Raw genomic sequence first — 15,328 nt, 5'->3', positions numbered from 1 at the left:
ACTGTCAAGGGCACCAGATTTATGGGAACATTACCACCTGTAAGTTACCGTCCGAGCCACTCACCATCCTGATTTGAACACATATCACTGATCCTTCAATGTTATTGGGTCAAAACCCTGGAAATCTCTCCCTAATAGCATTGATCTCAAGGGTAATTAGGGACAGGGAATAAATGCAGTTCTGAAGAAAGGTCACTGGACCTGAAATGTTAAATTTGCTTTCTCTCCACAGATGCTGCCAGACTTGCTGAGTTTTCCCAGCAATTTTTGTTTATGTTTCCATCTTCTAGCATCCACAGTTTTTTGGATTTTTTTGTAAGTTATGAAGAGTTATCACTGCATCTAAAGATCTACTGTTCCCTTTGAAGCAGCATTCAGCTAGATGAAGAAAATCTATTGGACATCTGGGTCTTTCCCCTATTACCATTAACCCCTGGCAGAGAGACCACTAGCAGTCCAAGCAGGGACAGGTGGTTTAGAGGAAGGGGACTGTGCAGCGAAGAGATAATTTTCATTGGATGGCAGAGGAAACTCCCAGTCCTTCTGAATCTTATTTCTGCTGGAAAGATATACATGAAACATTAGTAAATCTGGGAGCTCTTCCTCAAGCTGATCTTTCAAAAGTTGGTCCTTCCCCAGTCTAACACTCACTTCAAGAAAGTCAAAAATAGTCATTTTATTCAGATGTGTTTTTTTTTGGACTCAGCATCACTCAATTACCTTCCTCTTGCTGATAAACCAATACATAAATCAATAACCAATGACAATTGTATTGTATAAATAACACATATCAGTCCAGCCACCCTGTGTAGATTAATGATACATCTATATAGTTGCTGTGGAAATTCAGCCTATTCTTAATCTGTCAATCAGAGACAAAAGTGGCCCCAAGAGTCTTATTAGATTCAATGTTCAATCTGTTCAACTAATGCACAGTAAAAATCAATAAAGCAACTTGTGAACCCAGCTGTATATAGTTATAAAGTATACATATCAATTCAGAGAAAGTCATGAGAAAACTGCACATTACCTGGATCAAAACACACTTAGTATCGTTTTGCTTACCTGAAGCTCTGGAGAAATGCTTAAACCCTGAGGATTAGTGAGAACAGAACAGGACTGATAACCGCTGTTGAAGTTTAAGTCCTCACAAAAGATGGCAAAAACTTGGGCATTTCCTTCTAGAAAGGATGCAACTGTAATAATGAATATTATTGAGGGAAATAAAACTATCAGCAATATTTGTTCACTTCTTGAATGGGATGTGGACATAATAGGCAACAAACACAGGTCTCGCCAGCAAAGTAAGTGATTTCAGAGAGAAGATCAGAGTAAATTACATTGTCGTGGAATCCGGAGTCATGTGCGGGCCAGGCTCGGTAAGGCCATCACATGAGTTTTGAATGGCAGATGTTTTTTGACTGAATTAACTATCCACCATGGTGGGATTCGATCTCCTGTCTCCAAAACATTATCCCATGGGCTCTGGATTACTAGTCCAGTGATATTAGTACTACATGACCACTTACTCCAACATGAAGTAGGTTATCCTGGAAAAAGACTTCATGCAGGAAAGTGGAACCAGCGAAAACTAATAAAAATCTGATTTTGAAGTAATATATGGAAGATATTTTTCTTTTCATGCAGTTAAGGCAGAAATCAGACTTTGAAATTGGGCAAAGGCTCTGGAGGCAGAAAAAAAAACTCGGTTTGCAGGGAGAGGGGTGGGGGGAGCCATCACTCCCTGAATGGATGATCTAAGATGGACCCGACTGCCTTTCTCATCGATAAACATCTTACCAGCTTGGGAACACAGTGATGCACTTGTGCTTTGATAAATAAAAGCTGCTCTCTGACAAAAAAAATTTTTGCAATATGTGGTATAACTGTTAACAGTTGGAGCAGTTTACTGTTTTGCTTTTCAGTGTTTAATAGTATGCTGGCTTGTGAAGAACTGTAAAGTGTGACTACATTTTGTTTTACCAATGTTAACTTTCACTGTTCAATGTATGTTCCTCAGCTATTTGAGTCATTTTTTTCAGTTAGTCTCATTATTGCCAATCATAATAGTATGATTTGATTCACTATACTAATTGCCATTCTAGAGCTGATGTTCATTTCATAGCATTTAATTTAATGAGCCAAATATCTCTTTACAGTCCAATTAGACATTACCCTTAATCCATTGATTCAGGAAAATAAATTTAGACCAAAACGTAAGGCCAACAGCCTGGTTTGAATCAATGTATTGTTTCTCTATACTTGGCAGATCATGCTCAAACAGGGAATGTACAGAAACAGGAGGTTGCGCCACACTATTTAAAATTTGGCATAAAGTTCACAGGAGAGCCAATGGGTCTAAATCAAACATTGCAGTAATGTAGAAGAAACAACAAAATGACTCAACCTGACAACTGTACATGGCAATTCTGTTGATTAAACATTATTGACTACCTCTAGCCATTTCCATCTATAGTGATTGGCAAGCACCACTTGAACAGTACATTACATACTCTTTTCCAAAATTCACTCAACTGGTTCTGGAGGAGAAAGTGAGGACTGCAGATGCTGGAGATCAAAGTTGAGAGTGTGGTGCTGGAAAGGCACAGCAGGTCAGGCAGCATCCGAGAAGCAGGAGAATTGATGTTTCGGGCATTGATGACAGGCTTTTGCCCGAAATGTTGATTCTTCTGCTCCTTGGATCCTGCCTGACCTGCTGTGTTTTTCCAACACCACACTCCCGACCCCCATATCGTAGTTATAGTCTAGTACGTTAGTTATAGCTACGTTTACCATAGTAACATGGAAAAGTACCAAATAAAACTCTCCATTAGAACACTGTAAACTTGTAAAACTGGTCGTGTTATTTGAATTTTTATTTTCCTCATTTGTAGGAATTTAACAACATTTTCTGGTTCATCACCTCATTTAACCAAATGTACTTATTACAGCATGAAGAATGTAATGAGTTCTTTATGAGTCATGTAATGAGTCTATTTCATGAAGTGTTGTCTTTCATAAATATGTTTCAAATAAAATCACCTGTACAGCTAAAGACATAAAAACCCATGTTAAAGAATCGTGGCCTGCAAAAAATTGCAAGTATATCAAACCATTACTTCCACAGCCCAAATACAGAAAAAGATTAAATTGATTAAAAACAGTATTTTTTGACATTTTTCCTCTGATTTTCATTCATTTAGTATTTGTACTGTTAAAAATGTATTATTCCAATAAGATCCTAGTAGACCTACCATTGTATGGTCAATGGGATACTGTTCAAGCAGTGCTGTGAAGCAATTCATGCGTGACCCTGTTGCTGAAGTAGACCTGACATGTTTTAAGGTTAAAATGTCCAACTATTGTCAAAAATTGAATTTTTAAAGTGATTACTCATATGAGATATTGCAAAGTTAAATAAGAAATAAAGATTTGGGGTAGCCTAGAATCCCTCTGTCCAAGACATGTCCAGAGTGAGGCTTCACAATTGCCTCACTCAAATAGTGTTCATCAAGCTCAGTTAGCCTGGTGAGGGCGGTCCACTTTCATTGGAATAACGTGTAATTTATATGCTCCACTTGCCGCATTTTCCAATGATAAAGCCAGTTGTAGTGCCTATTTGAAATTCAGCATCGATTAGTGGGCGCTTTTGCATGGTTACACAGTTAATCCCATCTACCAAACAATCTCTCAGCATCTCATTAAAGGCTAAACCAAAGTTACATGCCTCTGCCAGTCATCTTAACCTAGTCAAAAATCCCAAAACTGATTCTCCTGGTTCTCAATTGCCGAGTAAAACCAGTAGTATCTCAGAATTACAGGAGGCTGGAGGTTGTAATATTCCTTAACTAAATCCGTCAACTCTTGAAAGGTTTTAGTATTTGCTGCCTCAGGGAAAGTTATGCTCCTAATACCTGAAAAAGCTGCAAGCCCACCAGCTGTCAGGAGAATTACTCGTTGCTTTTCATCAGCCCCAATGTCATTTGCCTGGAAAAAAAAAACACATTTTTTTGACATCCTGGGCTCAGTCTTCAAGGGCAGGACTGAATGAGTCAAGCTTCCCAAATTGCAGCATTATGTCAGAAAGTTTTAGTCCAACTCAAAGATGATTGTTGCACTCAAATCTCTTGTTGCCAATGAAATATCTTTAGAGGCTGACATCCCGTCACCAAGTCTTCCTTTATTCACATTCCTGGACACTGATCTAGCTCCCTCAGAGCCAGTTCTCAGAGTGAAAAGGATCTTTTCTTTTTATTTTTTTTTCTTCCTTTTTTATCCCCACACTACCGCCTAACTGCAGTAGTGCTTATGTTTTCCCCAGCACCCATGTTGTGTGTGTGCAGGTGTGAGACACAGTGAAAGACACAAGGTGCACAAATCTTTATTCAATTTCCACCACCAGGAAGAAAGGAAACACCCAAGTGGCCAGTGACAAGCAGTGCCCTTCACATCAAAGGGCAATGCTGTGTGACACTCCTGTTCTTATCTGTCAGCCAGGGCTCCCTGATTGGACCAGGTTAACAGCCCCAACCAGGGTACTCATATTTTATGATATCCACCTGGCTGACCTCATTACAATCACTCCATCTACCTTTCTCAGCAATAATCCTCCATCTAAGATCCAAGCAGTGCCAAGTTCTCGAGATACTGACCTCTGATTGGCTGGCAGCTTCAGATAGCTACAAGACTGTAATTCCAACAAAACCCCCATCAGCAACTAGTTAGCTAACAATTGGAAGATCTGTAGACTTCATGGCCAAGGTAGGCTGGGCGTTTCTCTCCAGAAAGTTCTCCAACTTCTGGATTTAGTGTGAAAACAGTAAATCCTGGTCTAAACTTGACCAGATTATGGCTCATTTTCTGATTGGTGGAATTCAAACAAGGGGTGTTCCTTTAAGATAAGTACTCAGGCTTTCATTGTATGTTAATGACTTGGTTGAAAGTTGTCTATTCAAGCTTATAGAACACACTAAGTGAAAGATATATTGTACGAATGGGAAGAAAAAAATTAACAGAGAGCAATAAATAAGTTGAAGAGAAAGGTGACAGACCTTGTTCAATGTGAGGAGATGTGAGATCATCCATTTTGGACATGAGAAAGACCAATCAAATATTCTTTTCTAAATGTTGAAAGAAATGAAGTTATGGAGCAATGAAGAAACTTAGTTCCCATGTATAAAGATCATGATTTAGGCATTGGCTGAGATATATAATCAAAAAGGCCAATGGAATATTAATCTATACCTCAGTGGGGTATGGAAACCAAAATTGGGGAAGTATTTCTTCAGTTGTATTTAGTTCAGCCCTAAATCAATTGAGTGATGAAACAGGCTTGAAGGGACTAAGTGGTTTACTCCTATTTGTATGTTAATTCATCCAAATTTCTCAAATATTATTAAGCTTCTTCATCTTTTCTTTTCATATCATTGCTTGTAAACATGCAATTTTTTGGGGCACTAAAATCTTTCTATTTTGTCTGCAGTTCTCTGGCCTTCCAATCACACTGGCCACAGTGTACCCCCAGGCTCCTGCTGATCTGAGTCATATTACAGGAATTATGAAGATACTGTGTGTGCCAACATTAATTGACCTTCATTTACTATTTCCCGGCTATGTGTCATCCCAAGGTAGTTAATCTAAGTTTGAGAATTCTTCTGTGGTAATAGTGTGAAAATGTAATTATGTAATGACCCTACCATATAGTGCTACCAGAATGCCATTAATTGAGCTTCCATTGAGGAATGTGAATGTATCATCTTAAGCCAAGGCTGTCGTGTAATATAAATTTGATTGGTCTTGTGATTTGTCCCATGGTTTGAATAGAAAATCAACATGTTTCTTAGCTGTAATTTAAAAAAACCCATTTGCAACAGTGCAATTCAATATTGGTGAATCTTATTTCTCAGACAGCATGTCAGGCTGCTACCACCCAGACAAGGGGCTGTTACTGAACATATTGCAACACAATCATGACAACGAACCTGAATTATTTTTAGACTGACAGCAAGAATATTTTGTGGAGCCAACATATTTCCAACCATATGAAAGCAATCAGCAATATATCAAAGGACTCATCTATATGTATAATGTGTTGATATCTGTGCTGGATCAATGCACAAACATTCAAGACCTTGACCCAAGCATGAGGCAAGGTAAAAATAAAACTTTCATCACTACATTTAATTCAATTATGTAATCAAGATTGACTAATTTGCTCACATATGCAGAAACGTCACACCAATATTTTCCTCAAAAAGGCTGAATACAAAGATTCAGGTGATGTTAAAAAAACAATTATATTCCGATTGTCCTTGTCATTAAATTATAAAATAAAAATTTAACAACATCCATTAACTGATGAGGACACAACAGCTCAATTATTTTAAGATAAACTGTCAGTTCCAATTATATAATGTGGCTTTCTGACATTTTTATCAACACAGATAAGTAGAAAACTCGCAATGATGCAGTTCATTTAATTTAACTCATGCCAACTTCAGCCCACATAATGGAAAAGAAAATGAAAATGATATGGAAATCAGGACTGTTCTCTGAGCCCCTGGAGAGTGATTACGACAGTAGGTGCAGCCAAGCATGAAGAGCAGACTTGGTACTCAGAGGTGATGGACTGATTATAAGTTCTTCAGTTTACTGTAGTACTTATTAAGTACAATGCAAACTAGTCAACATTGCTCAAATAAATATTGAACTGCAAATGTTGTTTTACCCCAAATTTTAACAAGACCATTATAAAGAAATAGTGCAGACATATTTTTGAAAATAAACATTTTATTACTCCCCAGAAATACAAAAATAGTCTCAAATATAGCAATTACCAGTGTAATTAACAATCTAGTAAGCCCTAGCAAATGGTACAATAAGTATTACTTTAGCCAAAACAGTGTATTCTATATTATTGCAAACACTGGCTTATCTGCAGATGGTTATATGAAGTTTTGTGTGCACCTGGCAGTGATTACTAGGCCCTCATGACACAGCCAATATAAATCATAATGGCATATTTCCTGACATGTTATATATGACAAAACTGTAAAGCTGTTCTTTCTGAACAGATTTATAATTTAGTCATTCAGAATATAGAAAGGCAATATCACCCCTTACAAGAATGAATTTTAGTCATCATAGGATATCCTCTAACACCAAATTAGCATATCATTTCATGCTTTTAAAATTCTTTTTTAGTTGAAGTCACTAATGATAAAGAATGAATGATCAGTAACAGTGACAGACTGTGTTTTACAACAATGCCTATCTTAGCCATCTCCTAAAATAAAAAGTAACGAATAGTCACCACAATTACATAAACTGTAAAATCAATCATAGTCTGACATGGTGGCTGTGGTATTTGCCACCAAAGGCCAGTATGCAGTACTGGGCGAGAGGTGGTTAAGATCGTCCACTGCCACCAATCCTCCTTTGTTTATACTGTATCCAGGACCATCTAATCTATGGCAAAGGATAGATCACTGGGGAATCTAAACAGAAAAGACACTTGTCTCATGTAACCAGATGTTTTATTTCATGATAACAATAACAAAAATAACTAATCAGACATAATTTCTCGGACTCTTGGGAAAATACCTCTCTCTGAAGGCTATCAAGGAAGGCAAGTGCCTCCATTCAAAGATTCTGTGACATCTCCAGGTTGAGTGCAGCCAATGAAACTTCAACATGAACTTTTTGGGGTACCGTTACCTTATTATTCAGTGAATGATTACACTGTCTTTTATGACAAGATATAACCTCTGGCACATCCTTCACTCCAACATTATCATCAAGTGAGGGATCAAACTCTGTAGAGTGAGGTATGTAAAACAGCATGTCAGGAGCAACGCTAGGCATACAAAAATGTGAGATGTCATCTTGGTGAAATTGCAACACAGGACTATATTCATGTTAAAGAAAAGAATCAGCATGGCTTAACAGAACTAAGGAATACTATAATCTTATGAAACTGTATTTGTACAGACTAGGTGGCTACATGGATTTGTGAGTCTCAAATCTACAACGGGAGTGTTATTCATACTCTGAGTTTCAATATCGGTGAGCACCAGGTTCTTGTTCCTTAAATGATTTCGTCAGATTAAAATTCTGCAGTCCTGCTACATCCACTTTTGAACGATGATGGAAAATTAAATATAGAAGAAGGGTTTCCAAAAACACCACTATCTTAGAGATAGGGCAGAGCATAGTACATCAGTACAAAAGGCACAGGATTAAGCCATTAACCTTATAAAGCCTGCCTCACCATTTTAGATCCCAGCGGATCAATACTACTTTCCTGCATTATCTCCATATCCCTTCATGTTATTCCTCTCTATTTCTGTCTTGGACCTGCTCAATTATTTAAATTCCACAGTCCTCTGGGGTACAGAATTCCATCAATTCATCTTCCTCTCACTGAAGAAATTATGTTCACTAGTTCTGAAGTTCAGGCCAAGGGAGGTTTACTATCTTTACCCACCCAGTCACGCCCTGTAAGAAATTTGCAGGTTTCAATAAGATCACCTGTCATTCTTCGAAACTCTGAGGATTACAGATCCAGTCTCCTCAATCTCTCCCTGTCGGACAATTCCACCATTCCAAGAATTAATCTAATGAATCTCCATTGCATTCCCTCCAAAGAAAGCATATCCTTTCTTAAATAAGTCTGTATACAATACTCCAAATGATATCTCACCAAGGTTCTACACAAGACAACTGTGACTATCGATGATACAAATATCTCAGCAAGAGGCCCAGTAATCACTTCTCTAGCTTCCCACAGAGCTCTCGGGTACACCTGATCAGGTCCTGGGGATTTATCCACTTTTAATCGTTTCAAGACATCCAGCACTTCCCCCTCTGTAATCTGGACATTTTGCAAGATGTCACCATCTATTTCCCTACAGTCTATATCTTCCATATCCTTTTCCACAGTAAATACTGATGCAAAATATTCATTTAGTATCTCCCCCATTTTCTGTGGCTGATCTTTGAGGGGCCCTATTCTCTCCCTAGTTACCCTTTTGTCCTTAATATATTTGTAAAACCCCTTTGGATTCTCCTTAATTCTATTTGTCAAAGCTATCTCATGTCCCCGTTTTGCCCTCCTGATTTCCCTCTTAAGTATACTCCTACTTTCTTTATACTCTTCTAAGGATTCACTCGATCTATCTTGTCTGTACCTGACATATGCTTCCTTCTTTTTCTTAACCAAACCCTCAATTTCTTTAGTCATCCAGCATTCCCTATAGTTACCATCCTTTCCTTTCACCCTGACAGGAATATACTTTCTCTGGATTCTTGTTATCTCATTTCTGAAGGCGTCCCATTTTCCAGCCATCCCTTTACCTGCGAACATCTGCCTCCAATCACCTTTTGAAAGTTCTTGCCTAATACCGTCAAAATTGGCCTTTCTCTAATTTAGAACTTCAACTTTTAGATCTGGTCAATCCTTTTCCATCACTATTTTAAAACAAATAGAATTATGGTCGCTGGCCCCAAAGTGCTCCCCCACTGACACCTCAGTCACCTGCCCTGCCTTATTTCCCAAGAGTAGGTCAAGTTTTGCACCTTCTCTAGTAGGTACATCCACATTCTGAATCAGAAATTGTCTTGTACACACTTAAGAAATTCCTCTACATCTAAACCTTTAACACTCTTGACTTGTTTACTTAAATCCCCTTTGAAATGAATGCCATCATTCAATTTACCTCTCTAATTGCTTGCTGCACCTACATGTTAGCTGACTGACATAAAAGGACACCCAGTTCCCTCTCTCAACCTCTCAATCTCTCACCACTTCAGAAATATTCTGCCTTTCTGTTTCTCCCACAGAAGTGAAGAACTTCACATTATAGTCCATCCAAGTCCTTTTGAAGCCTCCTTGTACTGTCTTCCTAATTTAGGTTCCACCCAATTTGGTCTCATCAGCAAATTTGGAAATATTACAATTGATCTCCACATAGATTATGAACAGTCATTGACCAAGCACTGACACTTACTATACTCCACTACTAACTGCCTGCTATCCAGATAATGATATGCTTATTTCTACTCTTTGCTTTCTGTCTATTAAAGAATTTTCAATCCAAACTCCTATATTACTACAATCCCATACACTCCAATTTTATTTACAAACCTCCTTATGAAAAGCCTTCAGAAAATCTGAATACACCACAGCCATTGATACTACTTGTCTATGCTCCACATAACATCCCCAAAAAGCTCTAACAAGTTTGCCATGCATCAGTTTCCTTTCATAAATCCACGGTGACTCTGCCCAATTTTGCAATTATTTTCTAAATGTACAGTTATCATGTTGTTTTGATAATAGATTCTAAAATATTCCTTACTGCAGACATCTGTCTGACAGGTTTATAGTTCTCCACTCTCTCTCTCTTGCTCCTTTCTTAAAGGAAGAGATCACATTTGTTATCCTTCAGGCAGCAGAAACTTTCCAGAATCTGTAAAATTATGAAAGGTAACCACCAATGCATCCACTATCTCTATTGCTGATCTTTTCAATCTGGACCAGAAAACTTTGCTTTCTTCCCACAGGTGCTGCCGGACTGACTGAGTTTCACCAGCAATTTCCGTTTCAGTTTTAGATCTCCAGCGTCTGCAGTTCTTTTTTTTAATCGAACAGGTCCCAACTGCCTCAGAATTGGTCCCAAAGCCTTCCAAGTCTCTTGAATTCCTTTCTGTACCAATTTTCCAGTCATGTGTTCAATCTGCATGGGTACTTCTGTATTTATACTCTTTATAACTAGAGTGCAGGAACTAGATAAAACTGGTTTACCGAATTAATTAATCAGTTACTCTCCGTTAGGCCTTGTTTATCCTGTCCAAGGATGAAGAAACTTACTTTACTTTCTTACTTTACTTTTAACTCTTAGCCCAGTTAAAATAAGATATTGACACTTAATAACTCAACACTCAAGCTGAAATCTCCATTCCATTTGTGTGTATACCCACTGCAGTGACAGTGCAAGCATTCTAGACAAGACCAAAGCATTCAAAACCTTCTTCAGTCAGAAGTGCTGAGTGGACAGATTGTCTTGATCTCTTTCTGATGCCCCCCAAATTACAGATACAAGTTTTCAGATAATTTGATTCACCCCATGTAACAACTGAAGGTACCTGCTACAACAAATGTGCTGACAATATCCTGCCTGGAGTAGGGAAAACACATTCTACAGATCAAGTTGCTCCCTCAGCCAGCTCATCTTGTACAGCTGCAACTCTTGACTTGACAGAGTGGAAGATTGATTAGGTATACTTTGTTCATAAAGAGTGAGACAACTTTGAATTTGGTCTACAACGTATCCTCAATCGTCAGTAAAATGATTTAGACGATTGTCAATAATGGGAAACCTTCAGAAATGAGATAACGAAAATCCAGAGAAAGTATATTCCTGTTAGGGTGAAAGGAAAGGCTGGTAGGTATAGGGAATGCTGGATGACTGAAGAAATTAAGGGTTTGGTTAAGAAAAAGAAGGAAGCATATGTAAGGTATAGACAGGATAGATCGAGTGAATCCTTAGAAGAGTATAAAGGCAGTAGGAGTATACTTAAAAGGGAAATCAGAGTGCAAAAAGGGGACATGAGAGGTAGCCTATTTGGCGTAAAGATGCCATAGTAAAATTGAAGTCAATGAGTACTTGCCACTGATTGAAGCCATAACTGACACAGAGGAAGATGGTTAGATAGTTAGAAGTCAATTATCTCAGCCCCAGGACGTTGTTGAGAAGTTCCCCTTCAATTGGCCCAACCATCTCCAGCTGCTTCATTAATGATATCTCCTTTAAACTAAGGTCAGAAGTGTGCATATTCACTGATGATCGCATAATGTGCAATACCGTACACAATCCCTCAGATACTGAAGCCTTCTATGCCCACACATGCAGAAAGACCTAGATATCTTTCAGGCTTGGCTCATATTTTTGAGTTTGTATCACCCAGTGGCAAACAATAATCTAACCATCTTCCCTTGATATTCGATGGCAACATTATTATGAAATCAACCATTATCAACATCATGGGGATTATCATTGACCAAAAGCCGAACTAGACCAGTCGCATTAAATCTGTAGCTGCAAGAGCAGATCAGAGATTTGGAATGCTGCAGATAAAAATTGCTCCTCCCAACTTCCAAAACTTTGTCTATCATCTATAAAGCATAAATTAGGACCCTCCACTTGTTTAGGCACGCACAGTCCCAACAACACAAGAAGCGCAACACCGTCCAGGGCAAACCAGCTTGCTTGACCACCAGCAAAACACCCTAGGCTGCAAATGTGCCATCGAAAGATACATTATAACAACTTTTCAAGACTCCTTCAACAGCACCTTTCAAAGCCATGACCTCCATCACTTAGAATGACAATGGCAGAAGACATGTGTGAAAAACATCACTTGTTAATCATCCTGATAACGCCATTACGTCACTGTTGTAGGGGCAAAGTCTTGGAAACCCTTCTCTAACAGTTCTATGGGAGTATACAGAACAATCTCGATTATCCGAACATCAATTATCCAAATTTTGGATTATCCAAACAAGATCTCAACATCCAAACAAAACACTCCCCACCCATCTCGTTTGGATAATCAAGGTCATTCTGTATATGCAATACATTCAGCAAATGGACTAGATCAGGTTGCATCTTCACTCACTTGTCATTCTGAGCCTTTTTGGAAAAGCTCTCCAAAAAACTCTATACAAGACAGATTTGGCCAAAAAAAAATTCAACCCAATGTTTCCAATTAACTCGCGAAAACTAACCAACAGGGTGTTTTTTTTACTGTGAGTGAAGATAGCATTTAATCTTTTGTGCATCATGAATAATATCAATTTACAAAACAATCTCAGGAGCCTTGAGATACAGGTCAATGATCATTTATTGAGCCAATGTTGGGAGAGTCAACTCCAGAAGAAAAGATTCTGATGTTACACTTTAACTTAACAAAGATTCAAAAGATATTTATACGTTGCAAGTCAAGTAGCCAGTGTGTTACTCAAATTCCGAAATGGTCCATTTTAGACAAATACCTTGATTTGCATATATTCCAAAAATGGGAAGATGCCTGTAACCCCCGGTCTCTCCTGCCCTGGTCTCTCCACTCCTTATCCTCCCAGTTACGACTCTATCTCCTTTCCAAAGCCTGTGCATCGGTCCCATCCTTAACTAAACTCTTATGCTTCATCTTTCTCAGTGTGGTATGGGGTTATCCTCATATTTCATTTCCAAATAAAGCCTCAGGGTTAATACTGGTTCAGCCACAGTGCATTTACACAGAAACTGCTTCATCAGTGTTTGTAGAGCATAAATCATTTTCTTTTTAACCTGACTACTTTCTTGAATAAGAATAAATGGAAAATGGATCTTAAACAATTAATCCCAGCAAGAAACTCATTGTGGATTTACAGGTTTAACTCATGCCATACCCAAATTTCCCCCTCACACGTCTCGCCCACCATCAGTGAGACTGTTGATTCAAGAAGCAGATTCTTAATTGGTAACATCTTGGAAAATTGAACTTTAAACTTAATGCAAAACTAAAATCTTTAATGGTTTTCTACATGTTAGTCTACAGAATGTAAACTACGGTGACCTCCTCTTGAGACAGTTGTCTTGAAGTTTATTAACAATCATTTATATAACCACAATATTTGCAGACATGCATTAGTCTGGGTTTTGATCTTTCTGATGTTTCAATACATTGCACAAACATAGCTAACTGGCTGATGACACTACATTGACTCTAACATCGAGTGGAAGTGACTGAAGATGAGGTGGGTCTCTTTAGAACCAAAAATGTAATATATTGTGATGTCATTTAACTGTCTTAAAGGTATGGGCCTGTCTGGTATGGAATCTCTGCTACAATACAACATAGTTCATTTTTCCTTCAGTGTAAAAGAATGCATATTGTCTATATATTGAGATAACACTTTGGTGTTCACAACTAGATACCATTCTACACAGTTTTTATGACCAGGTTGTATAGCTTCCTCCTTCAATATGCTGTCTGCAATTGTGGATGGATCGTCATTTACAGCAGAAACTGCACTCTGTGAGACAGTTGGGCTGAAAGTAGGGAAGATGAGTCGATATGTTGAACACCCCATTTCCTGCACATTTCTTGGGTGCTTGCACTAGTGTAGTGGGGACCATTGTTAGACACAATACGTCAAAGTACACCAGTCTTAGTTAATATGACAGTCATTGTGTCAGCAACTGTCACATTAGTTTTACCCTTGCCTCGTCACACAGAAGGGAATTAGTTGACATGTTCAGTCAACAGCACGTAATCATGCCCACAGACTTAGAAAATATCAGTCATAATCATGAACCACACCTCAAAAGGATTGTGTGTGAAGGAGTGGTTCTTTTGAAATTGATATATCTCACATTACTTGGTTAGTTGATTGATCTCCTTATTTTTCTGGGCCAAAATATGGATTCATGAGCCAATCTCTTTTTTTTCCCACACCCATGAGACCAAACATATTTGGTCTAGAATGTCTTGATGTCGAAACTGCAGAATTATAACTTGTTTGCCCTTGAGGATAATATTCGAGTATTCTGGTTCATCTCTGAAATGCCAAAGTGTATGTATGAACTCAGAGACCTGTTGGATATGTTCAGGCCACCTGCTAATGATGATCTTCTTGAGTTGAGTCATCATTTGACACAGTTTGCTTTGCTTGGTGAAACTGTGCAAGATTGAAATTGAGACTATCTTGCAGTTCAGATTCAATTTAATTCGCTTCTAAGTCTAAGAAGCTTTGCTCCGAGTGGGGTTTGGAAGCAGGCCAAGAGCCATTTTCTAAAAATTAGTGTCCTGGACGTCTGGTCAACAGCTTTTTTTTTAAAAGAATAGAGTGATTGGTATAGTACTCACTGTACTTCAGTACAGATTTGTAGCTTTTAGTTTTTGGTATTTTGGTCTTGGTTGTAGTTGAAACTTTTCAGTTCTGGACTCCAACAGATTGATGGATGACTGTTAGAAACAAAAAGGCTTCTGACAACCGTCACATTGCTGTCTCCTTGTCAGCCTTTAGTTCGCACTTACTATCACTAGCTAGCTGTCAACCCACAAAAGACTTCCCTTTCTCTAATTGTAGACTTTTAAAACACAGCCATAACATTAAATAAGCAGAACCTACTAAATTATTGCCTGTTTTCTTATGCTCTTTTCGACCTTGGAGCCTCTTCTAGATCTCTTGAGAAAAGGTACAAGGCTCAGACAGCTAACTGATGAATTATGTTTGGCGCAGTCTAAGCTCAGCATTATCAATCAGTCAGCGGAAAATGCAATC

General features: G+C 38.3%; 1 protein-coding gene across 17 annotated transcripts in view; it reads right to left on the bottom strand.

Annotated features, from left to right (window-relative positions):
- atp2b2 (ATPase plasma membrane Ca2+ transporting 2) overlaps positions 1–15,328 on the bottom strand; it is an 838,415-nt gene that overhangs the window by 144,163 nt on the left and 678,924 nt on the right. The window lies entirely within an intron of this gene.

This window comes from Chiloscyllium plagiosum, unplaced genomic scaffold, assembly GCF_037043375.1.
Source record: "Chiloscyllium plagiosum isolate Xiang-an unplaced genomic scaffold, Cpla_swu_hap1 HiC_scaffold_14, whole genome shotgun sequence".
In the NCBI taxonomy this organism is placed as follows: domain Eukaryota; kingdom Metazoa; phylum Chordata; class Chondrichthyes; order Orectolobiformes; family Hemiscylliidae; genus Chiloscyllium; species Chiloscyllium plagiosum.
This window is presented reverse-complemented; position numbering and strand designations above follow the sequence as displayed.